We start from the raw sequence: 14,257 nt of genomic DNA, 5'->3' as shown, positions 1-14,257 counted from the left end.
GGTTTGGGGCAGGTTCGTGGGCGGAGTATGCCACGGGGTTGTGTGTGATAGTCAGAGGTTTCACTTGTGGGCTCAGCATAATTACATCGCTAATATATGATTTATCATAGTGATTTGTCAATGTTTATTTACATTAGTGAAACTCACCAACTATTCGTAGTTGACCCGTTTTCTTTCCATGCTTTCTAGGTACTCCCAAACTGGAATAAGTGCTACATACTTGATGATGCGTGCTTTTTGTGGAAGCTTAGTGATCATTTTGTATTAATCATGTTAATGTAATGTTGGTAAAACTTATGTGCTATCGCCTAGACGGTAACTAAACTCGGAACAATGTAATATGATGTGAATTAATGTAGTGGTGTTTTCTTTATAAGCAATGCTGTTGATATCAGATGTGTCTGTTGCATCCCGTTTATGTTTCCGCTGCGGTTACGGGGTGTTACATTGGTGCATCGTTATCTCAACAACATCAACAACCAACCTTTCAACCATCACAATCAAGCTACCAATATCAACCCCAACCTTTTATGCAACATTCAAGAACACAAGGTGACGGATACGGATATGGGTTTGATAGTGAATTTGAGGGGTATGAAGTGGAAGGTTATTACATGGGAGGTGATGGATGAAAAATGGTAAATCCGGGAACTTTTGGTTATGGTCAATGGCAACAACCGCAAGAATTGCAAGAGCTTAATCGACAACAACCACCGCCGGTTGTCCAACAACCCGTTCAATAACCACCAGTTATACAACAAGCTCAACAACAACAACCGGTTGTTGTGAATCAACAAGTTCAACCGCCACCGATTGTTCAACAACCCCAAGGGCAACCCCAAGAACAACAATTCCAACCACAAATGCCCCAACCACAGTTTCAAAAACAATTTGCGCAGCCAAGGCCCGTTTATAGGCAAATGGGTCAACCAAGAGTACCAATAGGGGTACCAAGAAGGCATGCAAGGGAGATGGTAAGGAAGTTTGAAGCCCATTTCTGACCCATAATTACTAATAATCCGTCTCCGGTGGTTATCCCTATCAATCATCAAGGGAGGACATTTGAAGTAAGAACCAATTTCCTTCAAAGTCTTCCGAAGTATAAAGGTCTAGCAACGGAGGAACCTTACTTCCACTTGGAGGCATATGACTCCATTTGCAACACAATTGGGGGTCAAGGTTTTACATCGGATGATGTTAAATTGGTTCTATTTCAGTTTTCATTGGAAGACAAGCCAAAGAGATGGTTTTACACTTTGCCTTCCGCGCCTATTTATACTTGGGCCGAAATGCAACAAAGATTTTTAGAAGAATTTTACACGGCCCAAAAGACCAATGATGAGAGAAGAAGTTTAAGAACCTTCCAACAAAAATCGGGGGAAATGTTTCATGAAGCATTCGAGAGGTTCAATATGATGATAAAAAATTGTCCTCATCATGGTATTACACTTTGGGAATTGTTAAATGCGTTTCATGAGGGTTTGAGTATGGAGAATGAACGGGATTTGCGGTCGATCACTAATGGTACATTTGGTACCAATTATGAACAAGATGATTGGGCGTATTTGGAACAAATGGCGGTTACTTCAAAGAGAAAGGCCCAAAATGGTAGAAGAGCAAGACCAGCGATTGGTAGACCTCAAGTGCAAGCTGTGGAAGAAAGAAATGTACAAACCACTAATCAGGTAATTGATGTTTGTACAAATTGTAGCGAGTTGGGTCATGCTTCGGAGGTGTGTGTGGTAGGTCAAGCACCGATGGAAGAGGTGAATGCACTTCAAGGGGGAGGTGGTAGGAATTACAACATGAACTCCAACACCTACCACCCCGGGTTGAGAAATCACCCGAATTTTCGATATGGAAACCCGGCCACTCAATCTAACCCGAATTTTCAAGGAAATCAAGGCAATTATGTTCCTCGCCAACAATATAATAACCAAGGTAATTTTCATGGTGGGAATAATCAAGGGTTTCAAGGTCAATGGGGTGGTGGTCAAAGTGGGTCCTCGAGTCAAAGTTCATAAAGTGGGAATGAAGTCATGGACATGCTTAGAATGATGCAACAAGACATGAAAAAGAGGAATCAACTTGATGAGGTGCGCATGCAAAAGGATGAAGTCCGTAAAAAAGCCATTCAATCATTATCCACTCAAATGGGTCAACTTGCAACCGATGAGGCGAATTTGAAGAAAAACGGCTCGAGCTAAAAGAATGGAAACAACGTGCATATCAACGAGGTAAGTCTTTTATCTAATTTTGAAATTTCTACTGTTCAAGTTGATCCAACACCACAGTTTGTTGAGGGGGTGGTGAAAGATATTAGTGATGAGATTGAAAATGTGGGTAATTATGAAACAATTTTCAAAATAACTCTGAATTACAACCGAATAAAACATCTTTTTGTGAAAATTGTTCTTGTGATAAATGTTTAAATGACAAATTAACCAAAATAATGGATGAGAGGGTTGATAATAATATTATCGCGAGTAAACTTCAAGACCCAGGAGTGCCCATTTTATCAATCCAAATTGGAGAATTTAAAACTGATCGGGTACTGCTAGATCTTGGAGCTTGTGTTAGTATCATGCCCGGTAGTTTATATGATCAGTATGAGTTTGGTCTGCTACAAAAAGTAAAAACCACCGTGGTATTAGCGGATCAAACCCATACACTTCCCCAAGGCATGATATATAATGTGATGGTACGTGTGGAGGATTTCTGTTTCCCAGTTGACTTTTTAGTGCTTGATTACGCTGAAAATGTAACTATCACGCAAGCCACAATCATATTGAGTAGACCCTTCCTTGCCACTTCACTTGCAGTATTGATTGTGCTAAAGGGACATTGGGAATTAAATTTGGGAAACGTTATAAACGGTTATTATTATTTGAAAATACTACTGACACTCTTGTTGACAAGGAAAGCCTGAAGTCGGATTTTTTTAACAAGTGTGTATCCTTGAGCAAGGACCACATGAAAGTGGAGTGTTTTGTGATTGACAGGTTAGTTGAGAAGAAAGATGTAGAGCATCAACAGAGTGAGAAGGTGGCAGAAAAAGGTGGCCGACCAAGGAAGGCGAAAGTGAGACATCCACCTAACCTAAATGATCCAGGGTGGAGATTGAGGATGTTTGGGCCCGATCGTGGTTTTCCAGAAGATTGGCAATAATTGCTTGAAAAAGAGTGTGCTGATAACGAGAAGGCTGCACGGGAGTGGGCCAGTCACCCACCTTGAATGTCATAAAGTTTCAAAACAGGTGTTAATTGTACATTTTGTATATTTTTTTTTATTTTGCATTATAATTTCTAGTTTTTTTGTTATTAATGGTATTTTAAGCATATCATCTTAGCAAGAACCAAGTGTGGGGAAATTCTTATGGATTTCTCTTCGACACTGTGTTAGGTGTAGGGTAATTTTCATATTTAAAAAAATTTTAAAAAATAAAAAACTCATACATTAGGGACAATGTATCCCAAGTGTGGGGATGAAAAAATTTCGTTGTTTTGAAAATTTTTCGTTTGATCTAAAAAAAATAATAAAAAAATCAGAAAAATTTTAAAATTTTAAAGAAACCGGAATTGTTGGTATGATTGGTGGTTATAAGTTGAAAATGAAAAAAATTTGTTGTTAAGGTGTTGCTTGGGGGCAAGCAACGGTTAAGTGTGGGGATGTGATGGGTGCATCGGAGTATGACCCGTTAGTGAGCTTAAATGATATAAAAATCTATGTATTAAGTGTTAATTTCATGGGAACAAGATAACTATTGTTGTGTGGTTATTTGCAGGTATGAGGAGATAGAGGATGAAATCACGAGAATGTGGGCGAAAACGGCGAAGAAAACGGAGTTGAAACTAGAAAGATATGAAGAAAACAAGAAAATGAGAAAGAGCTCCACCGTGGGACACGGTCTGGACCGTGGGCCACGGTTCAACTGACCAAAAATGACAATTTACACCGTACCGTGAGCTTTGGGAGACCGTGGAGATCACCGTGGCCCACGGTGGTCACCGTGGGCCACGGTCCGAGAGCTGTAACTTCCGTTTTTCTTTGTTTTTAATCCGTTTTTCATTGTCTTTTCACATATCTATCACTTGGAGACGACCTAAAGGCGATTTTTGGGTCCAAGAACATTATTGTGAGTGTAGTAATCATTAGAGACTTGATTTGATTATTCATGATTTAATTGAAGGAATGATGAACCGAATTATGCTCGGCTAAATCCCTTTGTGTTTTCCCTCGGATTGTAAGGTTTCTTATGATTGTTTTGTTGAATGTTTATGAAATTTTTGAGATATTAGTTTGATCATATTGATTAAATTATTATGGTGTTGATGTATTGATTGATAGATTATTATTTTATCGATTTTGTGTTCTAAACCGTCAGTTCTTGGTGCTTTAAGTAATCGAGATTAATCGGGAGGGATTTAGGGTTGGATAAACTAATTGGTTTTTGAGTGATTACCTTGCGTTGTATAATCCAAGTACTTGATCTTCAATTAACACAATCGTTCACATAAACATGAACTTTATTTATTGTTCATCTCAGTTAAACATTAACTGTAACATTCGTGGAAACCTGAAACCGAGGGAAGACATATTTTCTCATATTAGTTAAAAACTCGTTTAATTGCTTTAGTTTTTTTTGTTATTCAAAACCAAACAACCAAATATTTGAATTTACTTTTGCACTTAGTTTAATATAGTTTAATCATAAAGCTACTTAGTAATACATTTTCCACAAACTCCCTGTGTTTGATACCCACTTACTGATATCTAATAGTTGTAATCTGTTTATTTTTGAGTGAGTCTTCGACCTCACGTCACCCGTTCCTTGCACACCTACATCCAACAACCTGTCCATCTTCTTTTCCAACCTATCCATTCTGTCATCTGAATGATGACTGTCAACCACCTTTACAACCGCTCTTTTGGCAATCATGTTCGACTACGCCTATCACTTCGAATTATTTGTGTGTCTTTCAAGATGCCCCCGATCCACATTTTCATCGTTTGTAAGAAAATACCCATAAGTTGTGTCTTGGAGGTCTCGAACATCATCATTAGGGAGACTATCGTGGAATTCCTTTATCAATTCCCATAAGACAATTCCATGATGAGGGCAAGTCCTCAACAATAGTTTAAATCTATGAAATGTCTCGTAGAAGGTTTCACCTGTGCGTTGCTGAAAATTCCGAATGGCGTTTTGGGCTTGGCTGGTTCTCTGTGGCGTATAATATTCATTTAAAATTTGTTGCGCCAAATCCCCTCAAGTATAGATACTAACTGAAGGCAAAGATAAGAACCGCTATTTCGTTGCTCCTTCAAACTAAAGTGGAAAATGACCATCTTTACTTATTTCGCGGTAAAACATTGACTTGAGATAAGTGCAAAGATCAAGTTAAAGTCATTCAAGTGCAGATATGGTTCCTCAGTATCTTTCCCATGAAATGACTGTAACCCCGTTAAACTGCTCTGTCTCACCAAAAAAGTTCTTCCGTTTCTGACCGGAATAATGATCGGTAGAGGGTTCGTGGCCACTTGTGGGATGAAGTGAATTTGAACTCCCCTGATTGGTAGTGGGACATATGCTCTCGGTACTCCATCATCAAACTTATAATACGATATCTTTTGTTCAAGGTTATGCTGACGTCTCTGTGCTCGATCTTGTGGATTCTCTGGATGATTTTGTCGAACTTCCTGGTCATTCTGAACATTTTGCTGCTAATACTGACCCCCATATTCATCCCTAAATTCTTCATCATCATCATAATCGAACCCCGCATCATCCCTTATATGCCAATTTTCAACCCGTACATGAGCCTGGTTAATCCCGGGTCTTTCCTCTTTAAACACATCTTATCTTTGACGGTTTAGTGGGGCGGATCTGATTGACAAGTTGTCATAAATATTAAAATACCTCATGTGGTTACGGTTGACTCCTCCTCGGTTAAACTGGTTTTGGTTTTTGTTATGGTTAAAATTTTTATTTCGGTTAGGTGGTAGATTGTTTTGAGTAGCTGGTTGTTCTTGGTTATTTGGTTGGTCTTGGTTATGTGGTGGGTTGTAATTCGGGTCTATGTTGTTTCGGGTACTCGTGGTTTCTGTTTTAGGCACTGTGGTTTCTAGTTTTCGGTCTACCTTGGGTTTCTGAGCTACTCGATTTCTTTTTGCAGTTTTCTCAATTTCTGGATCAAACTGTAGCGGCTCTTTCTCGCGGGAATATCTCGTCTGCATTAACCTGTAAACTCACCTGCACAGACAAAAACACTAACACCTGCGTAAAATCAATAAAGAAATAATAAAAACAAAAACTAAAAACTAAACTAAACTAGCACTTTGCGTGTTGCTTCCCCGGCAACGGCGCCATTTTGATGTAGATGTCGTGCTATAATAAAAAACAACTATTTATAAGCTTAAATACCTATAACTAGTACGGGTAAGTAAGGTCGTCTCCCCAGAGAATCAAGAGGTTAAAAGTAAGTAAGTGCAACTGAAACTCATAATTTTATTATTAATTAACTAATGTGAACAGACGGTGTCAATCGGTTTAAAAGTAGTGCGTCAAACAATAATTATGAAAATAACCAATCTCCAGGTTTAAGGATTTGTAGCAAGTTAGACAATCGATAAAAGTATTTGGATAAATTCTTGTTATTATATGTAAACCAAAAGACTTAATATTTGGCTATGTTGAATGTTAGAACTTAATCCAAATTATTGACACAGCTTAATGAAATCTAGTTGATTGTCAGTATTAGGTTTTGAAACACAAAATCAACATTATGGTTAATGATAAATGGGTCAATGACGAAAAGAAGTTAATCCTATAGTTGATTACCACAAATCGATTAACTGACAAAAGATTAAGCAATCAATTACTAGTAAACTGTTTAAGCACACAAACAAATATAAAGAGTTGATAAACCAAATGAGTAACCAAATCTAAATCCAAAGTTAAAGTTTAGAATACCAAAAATCCAACGTACAACTCATCCCTACTCCCGAAGATGGTTATGAAGTCTTTAGCCTTGCATCTCGATCTTGATTCTCTTGATTATGATGTTTGAAATGATTGCATGAGTGAATATGGTGATTAAGAGGTGTTGTGATAGTGAAAGATGGCCTCCCAATCGTCCCTAAATGGTAGAGAATGAAATATAATAGACCTTAGGGTTTATACCTCTTAAATATGGAATGAAAATATCAAAACCGGTTTTCCGTCAGGCCTGGTCGTAGCCTACGGCCAGGGGCCATAGGCTACGGCCTGATTGTACCGCCTTACGGCACTCCTAAGCCGTAGGCTACGCCCAGGAGCCCGTAGCCTACGTCTGCTGCTACTGCTCCAACATGCCATTTTCCGTTTTTTTTATTCTCGAACGTCCTGTTAAGCTCCTAATCACTTATCTTCGTATAATCTCGATTTCTTCATCCTTAACACTCCAAATTAGCTCCATTAAGCTCTGCTCACCTGTAAACATAAAAACACTCAAAGTACTTGTATTCGATATATAAAAACACTTAAAACATACGAGAAAACACAAAATAGACACATGTTTTTACCCACACATGAGAATCCGAATGATTTTCTTTCAAGAATCCCTTCGATCCTATGTACTATTCGGATCGAGCCAATTTTAACAAAGCAAAACCCTAGATTATAACAATTAAATGTGTTATTACTCGGGTTTTGACCACATTCGGATTTGGGGCTCAAATTCAACCTGATTTTGACTTAGAATGGTCAGTTAGAACCCTAGAATCATTAAATTGGCATACCTTTGTGTTGAAATCGAAGGATTGAAGCAAGGATTGAAAAGAAATGGCGTTTGGTCGCTGGTCTTTTGAGCGAGGCGGTTTTAATTTTTAGGGTTGAGGTATAAAAAAATGGGTTTTTTATTAGAACTCCCGTAACTGCATTGTTCACTGGGGCACGAACCCTTGTTTCCTGAAGCACGGCCCCGTAACTGCATTGTTCACTGGGGCAAGAACTTTTTATTTATTTTGAAATTTTACGAGTTGAGCCATTTTTAAGTAGTTTAACTGAAGATTAAGGTTTCAACAACATAAGGACCCTACGAAAGTTCATTAAATCTTAACATTGCACCGAAATGAAAATAAACGAACCAAAACATATAACTAGCTTAACCGTCAATGATCGATGTCGAAAGGTCAATCAAAAAACATTTATAAATTACCTATACTAGCAAGGGCAAGTAAGGTGTCGAATCCACAAGGAATCAGTGGAAAGTGCTAATCAAATTCATAATTTATAAAATATTAAACTAAGAGGATAAACGATGTCAAGCGGTTTAAAAGATTTGTTAAGCAAACACAATGTTACTTTGATTTGTAAACAGTTATGAGAAAACAACCAATCTCCAGGTTTCAGGTTGTGAAGCAAGTTGGACAAGTAATTAAACCTATTTGGAAATCTCTTTGTTTGAATTAATAAGAAAAAGACTAAATATTTGGCTCTGCTGATTGTCAAAACTTAATCCGAACAATTGGCACAGTTGAATAATAATCTAATTGATTACCAGTTTTAGGGTTTGATAAATGTAAGTGATTTAATGGTTAATGATAAACAGGTCAATGACTCAAAGAACTTAATCCTGAAAGTTGATGACCACAAATCAATAAACTGATAAAAACACAAAACATTCAATTACAAAAAACTGTTAAATGCATAAACAAATGTAAAGATTCAACTAACCGAATGATTAACCAAATCCAAATCCAATATTAAGGTTCAAAATATCAAAGAGTCTAACCACAAACACAACCCTACACCCGGATTTGGTCACGAGAACTTTAGCCTAGCATATGCATCTCGAAGATCTTGATTCTTGATTGAGATGATGATAACATGGATGATTGTGATGGTTGGTAGGTGTTAGGATGGTGTATGATGGCCTCCAAGAAGTCCCAAAACTGAATAATATTAAATGGTTTCGACTTTAGGGTTTTTGGGCCTTAAATATGGAAGAAAAATCACCAAAATCCCTTTTTTCGTCAGACCAGACCGTAAGCTACGGTCTGGCCACCGTAAGCTACGGTCAGACCATAGCTTACGGTCAGACCAATCTGCCTTACGGTCTGCCAGCATAAATCTTGTTTTCTTCATAGAATCTTCGTTTCAACTCTGTTTTCCTCCCCGTTTGCGGCCACGTCTTCGTATTTCAATTCTCTATCTTCTCATGGATCATCACTTTCGTTTCCACTCCATCATGAATGCTATAAATTAGCTTCTTTAAGATCCGTTAAGCTCCGCACACCTGTAACCATAAAACCTATCAAAGTATTTGTGTTCGTTACATATAAACAAGTAAAACACACAATATAAAACACTTAAGGCGTGTACTTTTACCCACACATCACATCCCCACACTTATCATTTGCTTGCCCTTAAGCAAACTCTCATGCAACACATACACCTCGATCGACGGTTCATCAATTATCAGCATTAATACTAGCGAGGTATAAGGTCATACCCAATTCCCAAGAACTGACACTGTCAAGGTTGATAACCCACCAAATAATTTAATGATACATTTTAAAACTATGAAACCGCCCAAACGAGTGTACTTTGTTTTCGGTTAAGGCACACATGTTCATACCCCTCAAAATATAAGATCTCTCCTCTCAGTTTAATATCTGGACCAGCAAAAAATGTGCTAGTATCTCTCTGCCCTTAATACCAAGTATGAACACAATGTAATAAGCTTGGTAGCAAGTCATATCTCCACCCATTACCCACCGGTTGCATAGAGAAAAGAACTAAGGGTTTTGTTGTGGATTAGGTTGGGGTGTAGAAGTGGATTTATTTAGTGACTTATGGTGGATGAAACCCAATTTATTGACACCAACAAACAAATGAACAAACAAACTCACTAACTATTATTTACAACCAATAACGACTTTAAACACAACTCTTTTTGAGTTTTTCTTTGATTTTGATTTTTTTTTCTTTTTCTCTCTTTTTTTCAATTTTTTTTAAACAAAAACTAACATCAATATACACAAACAAATCACCCGAGACATACGTACATTATGTACTATGCTCGACAAACAACTAAAATACAACTCTTAACATACCAAGTTTCATCCACAGGGTTAAAACAAAAGGCCAAGGCAAACACGGCTTGTAATGTGGGTTTAAACAAACGAAAGGGAAAAGGCACAAACTTGGCTCCTAAGGGATAATGTAGGGTATGGAGTATTATTTTATTTTTTTAATATGTAAGGCCAATATAAAGTGGTTTTCTACAGTTCTACTTCTCCATACAGGTGGTGGTATTAAGATCTCGAAATGCATGAGACAACCAAGTTCTAGATATCATGGACATACCGGTTACTCTCGATAATGACACTCAAATGACATGTGTATATACTATATATTATATGTGTATTATATATAAAGTAAATCTCACACACATACCGGAGGAATTAGGCTGCCGATATGAAACATGTGTACCTGTCCCCATGACTCGTTATCCCCATCCAAACGGTTCATTTTAAATGTCTAATTTTTGAAAAACATTTGCATGGGAAGACTTTCGAGAAGTTTAAAAATTGACCATGACCAAAGACCTCTACTTGGCATTAATACTAACAATTAACAAATTACAATTTCGGCTTTTGCGCACAATCAAGCTACTCTTAAGGCTAAAAATTTTTAATTTCTCCATATTTTTCCATCCCCACACTTGAGATTTACATTGTCCACAATGTAACTCATATTTTCAAAAACAGATGCAAACACGGGATACTCATACCAATTTCAATTCAAGGGATAACCAATTACCCATCTCCGAATTTGAATAAAGTTGCATACCATAAAATAAACACATAAAGTTTTAAGCAAACATAAACATAAACACCACCCACACGACCAAAAAGTTCATCACGCCACCCAACCACCCATAACACAATTATTAAACAGTCAACAACAAATAAAAGATAGGGAAAGACACATGGACCTGATTCAAATCTCTTATGTCAAACGGGTCCTACTAACGAGTACTTTTGCAACCTTGACCCGCACTTCCTGAATTATGATATGACAATATCTACTCCACCGAATCTTGACAAAACCACCATGACCTTCCCCACACTTAGGGCTTACTATGAACACAAAACACAAACAAAAAGTAACACGTAAAAAGAAAACCAAAAATAAAGAAAGTAAAACAAAACAAAAAGGTCGAGTTGCCTCCCAGTCAGCGCTAAGTTTTTGTTAAGGTCTTCAGCCAGACCGTTACCTGATTTGGCGGTTATGGTGGTCTAATGGAGTGCTTACCTTGCTCCACCTCATTCTTCTTACTTCTCCAACACAATGGTAGATCTAATGCCTCCCACCTGGGCCCAAAACATGCCAACCTCCTTTGTTCATTCTCGAATCCGGGTGGTTTCTTTACCTTCTCCTTCTTTGGTGGTTTCTTCTTATTTGGTCCATCGTATTTCTCATCGACCACCACTTCCATTACCATCATAGTGTTGTTTGTTGAACTTACTCCACTTTTTACATATACTGCATTTAACTCTTCCTTCTCTCATTCACGCTTAGACCTGTCAAAAACAACACTATTCTCCTTTTTGGTGTCATCCTCACACGTATGAGGAAGACACCCATTACTAGCACATGACCTAGAATATTTATTTTCAAAAGAATAATAATATGAATTTGAAAATATACTTAAAATTAACTTACGGTTATCGAAGGTCATGCAAACTGTTCTGTCTTAGCAGTTAATCTGAGCATTTGAAGTAGCCAAAAACGGTCTCCCCAATATCACACGTGGTTCTTCTTCCTTCTCAGCTGGTGCATAATCAAGAACAAGAAAGTCTTCTAGATAGTAAAAATCACCAACCTTTACCGCAACACCAACCAGCTTACCACGTGGTCGCCTTCGAGTGAATCAGCTAACACCAAGGCGGTGTCAACCTCTTGTGAAGGCCCAAAATCAAACCGGTCATACACACTCCCTGGTAGAATACTCACACTCGCACCATAATCAACAAGTGCCATGGTAGTCTTGAACTCACCAATCTGAATAGAGATGAGTGGTGTCCCTGTTTCAAATTCTTTAACCGTGTCATTCTCCACACTATCTTCGATTGTGATGGCACTGACGTGTGCATTTTTGGAGTTTGACGAACTACTACTTTGATGGCTCGGATTCTTCAAGGTGTCACTTGGTAATTTGGATGGATTTATCTTTAGGCTCGCCAATTCTTCAGCCAGTTGACTCACTTGTTTATCTCTTGCAGCATTTGCCTTCTCTTGGAGTTCCATCCTCTGATTCATTTGCTTCAATAACTCCATCACATCCTTAATCGACTCCTCTTTGTTACCAGATGAATTCCCTTGCCCCTTCTAAGAACTCTTTTGATACCCTTTATTGTAACCCCTCGAGTCTCTTTGATTGTACCCACTCTGACCGCTTCCCGAACTGTTACCATACTGTTTCTGGTTTGACTGATAACCTGTCTTCTGAAAACTACCTTGAAAGTTCAGGTTCTGTTGCGTGTTCGGATTTCCATAACTGAAGTTTGGATGATTCCTGAGGCCCGGATGATAAGTATTTGAGTTCATATTATTGTATTTCCTTTCACCCTGCACATAGTTGACCTCTTCTTCTCCAGTTTCTTCATCTTGCACAACCCCACAACTCACAACTTCGTGTCCTAATTCCCTACAACCTTCACATACTGGATATGTTTTCCCTGACTTTCCGGCTCCTTGTACACCTGCAACCAACAACCTGTCCATCTTCTTTTCCAGTCTATCCATTCTATCATCTGACTTATGACTTTCAACTACTTTTACCACTGACCTTTTTGACATCCTGTTCGATTGTGCTTGTCTCTTTAAATTACTCGCATGTCTCTCCAAATGCCCCCAATCCTCATTTTCATCATTTGCAAGAAAAGATCCATTCGTGGTGGCTTGGAGGTCACAAACATCATCATTTGAGAGACTATCATGGAATGCCTTTATTAATTCCCATAAGGCAATCCCATGATGTGGACAAGTCCTCAACAATCGTTTAAACCTTTGGAATGATTCATAGAAGGTTTCACCGATGATCTGCTGAAAATTTCGAATGTTGTTGCGGGCCTCTGTGGTTCTCTGGGGAGGTATAATACTCATCTAAAAACTGTTGTGCCAAATCTCCCCAGGTGAAAATACTAGCTGATGGCAACGATAGAAACCACTGCTTTGCCGCGTCTTTCAAACTGAACTGGAAAATACCATCTTCACCTCTTCCGTAGTAAAACCTTGACTCGAGATGAGTACGCATATCGAGTTGAAATCACTCAAGTGTAAGTATGGTTCTTCTGTGGCCTTTCCATGAAATGTCGGTAATCTCGTTAAACTGTTCTGCCTTACCGAAAAAGTTCTTCCCCGTCTGACTGGAATGATGATCGGTAGAGGATTCTTAGCCACTTGTGGAATGAAGTGACTTTGAACGCCTCTGACTGGCGGTGGAACAAACGCCCTTGGGACTCCATCATCAAAATCATAATACAGCTGTTCATTGTGTTGTTGTTTCCTCGGTGCTCGATCTCTCTGGTTTTCTGGATGATTCTGTCTAATTTCTTGGTCATCACAGGGATCTTGTTGCTGATATCGACCCCCCTGTTCATCTTTATGCTCCTCCTCATCCTCAGAATCATAACCAAAATCGTCCCCAATGTGCCAAATTTCCACCCGTGCACGAGCACGATCAATCTCGGGTCTTTCCTCTCTCAAACTATTTTGTCTTTGACGGTTCACTGGAGCTAATCTGATTGACAAGTTGTCATCCATGTTTCTAGGATTATGGTTAACATCTCTTCGGTTGAACAGATTTCGTTTTCTATCACGGTTAACATTCTGGTTTCGTGGAATTGGTTGCTCTTGGTCATGTGGTTGGTAAGCATTTGGATCTCTTCTGCTTCGGTTACTCATGGTTTCTTCTTTTGGTGCTATGAATTCGGGTATTTGGTTTAGTGTGGTTTTCTGAGCTGCTCGGTTTCGTCTTGCTGTTTTCTCGATTTCGGGATCAAATTGGAGCGGCTCTTTCTCACGGGAATATCTTGTCTACATCAACTTGTGAAGTTACCTGCAAAGACACAAACACTAACACCCCGCGTAAAATCAACGAAGAAAAATTAAAAACAAAAACTAAAAACTAAGCTAAACTAGCACTTTGCGCGTTGATTCCCAGGCAATGGCGCCATTTTGATCGATGTCAAAAGGTCAATCAAAAAA

At 38.5% G+C, this 14,257-nt stretch overlaps 1 non-coding gene across 1 annotated transcript; it reads right to left on the bottom strand.

Moving 5' to 3' along the window:
- Positions 1–1,335: 1,335 nt before the first annotated feature.
- Positions 1,336–1,444, bottom strand: LOC143594606 (small nucleolar RNA R71). Its single transcript, XR_013146364.1, has one exon. It is a non-coding gene; the product is annotated as a small nucleolar RNA R71 (small nucleolar RNA).
- Between the last annotated feature and the right edge of the window lie 12,813 nt (positions 1,445–14,257).

The sequence above is a fragment of the Bidens hawaiensis genome, unplaced genomic scaffold, assembly GCF_021521415.1.
Source record: "Bidens hawaiensis isolate Kalapana, Puna unplaced genomic scaffold, B.hawaiensis_p1.1 tig00044004_1, whole genome shotgun sequence".
Taxonomy (NCBI): Eukaryota; Viridiplantae; Streptophyta; class Magnoliopsida; order Asterales; family Asteraceae; genus Bidens; species Bidens hawaiensis.
Note: the sequence above shows the minus strand (reverse complement) of the source record. Positions and strands in the feature narration are given on the sequence as shown.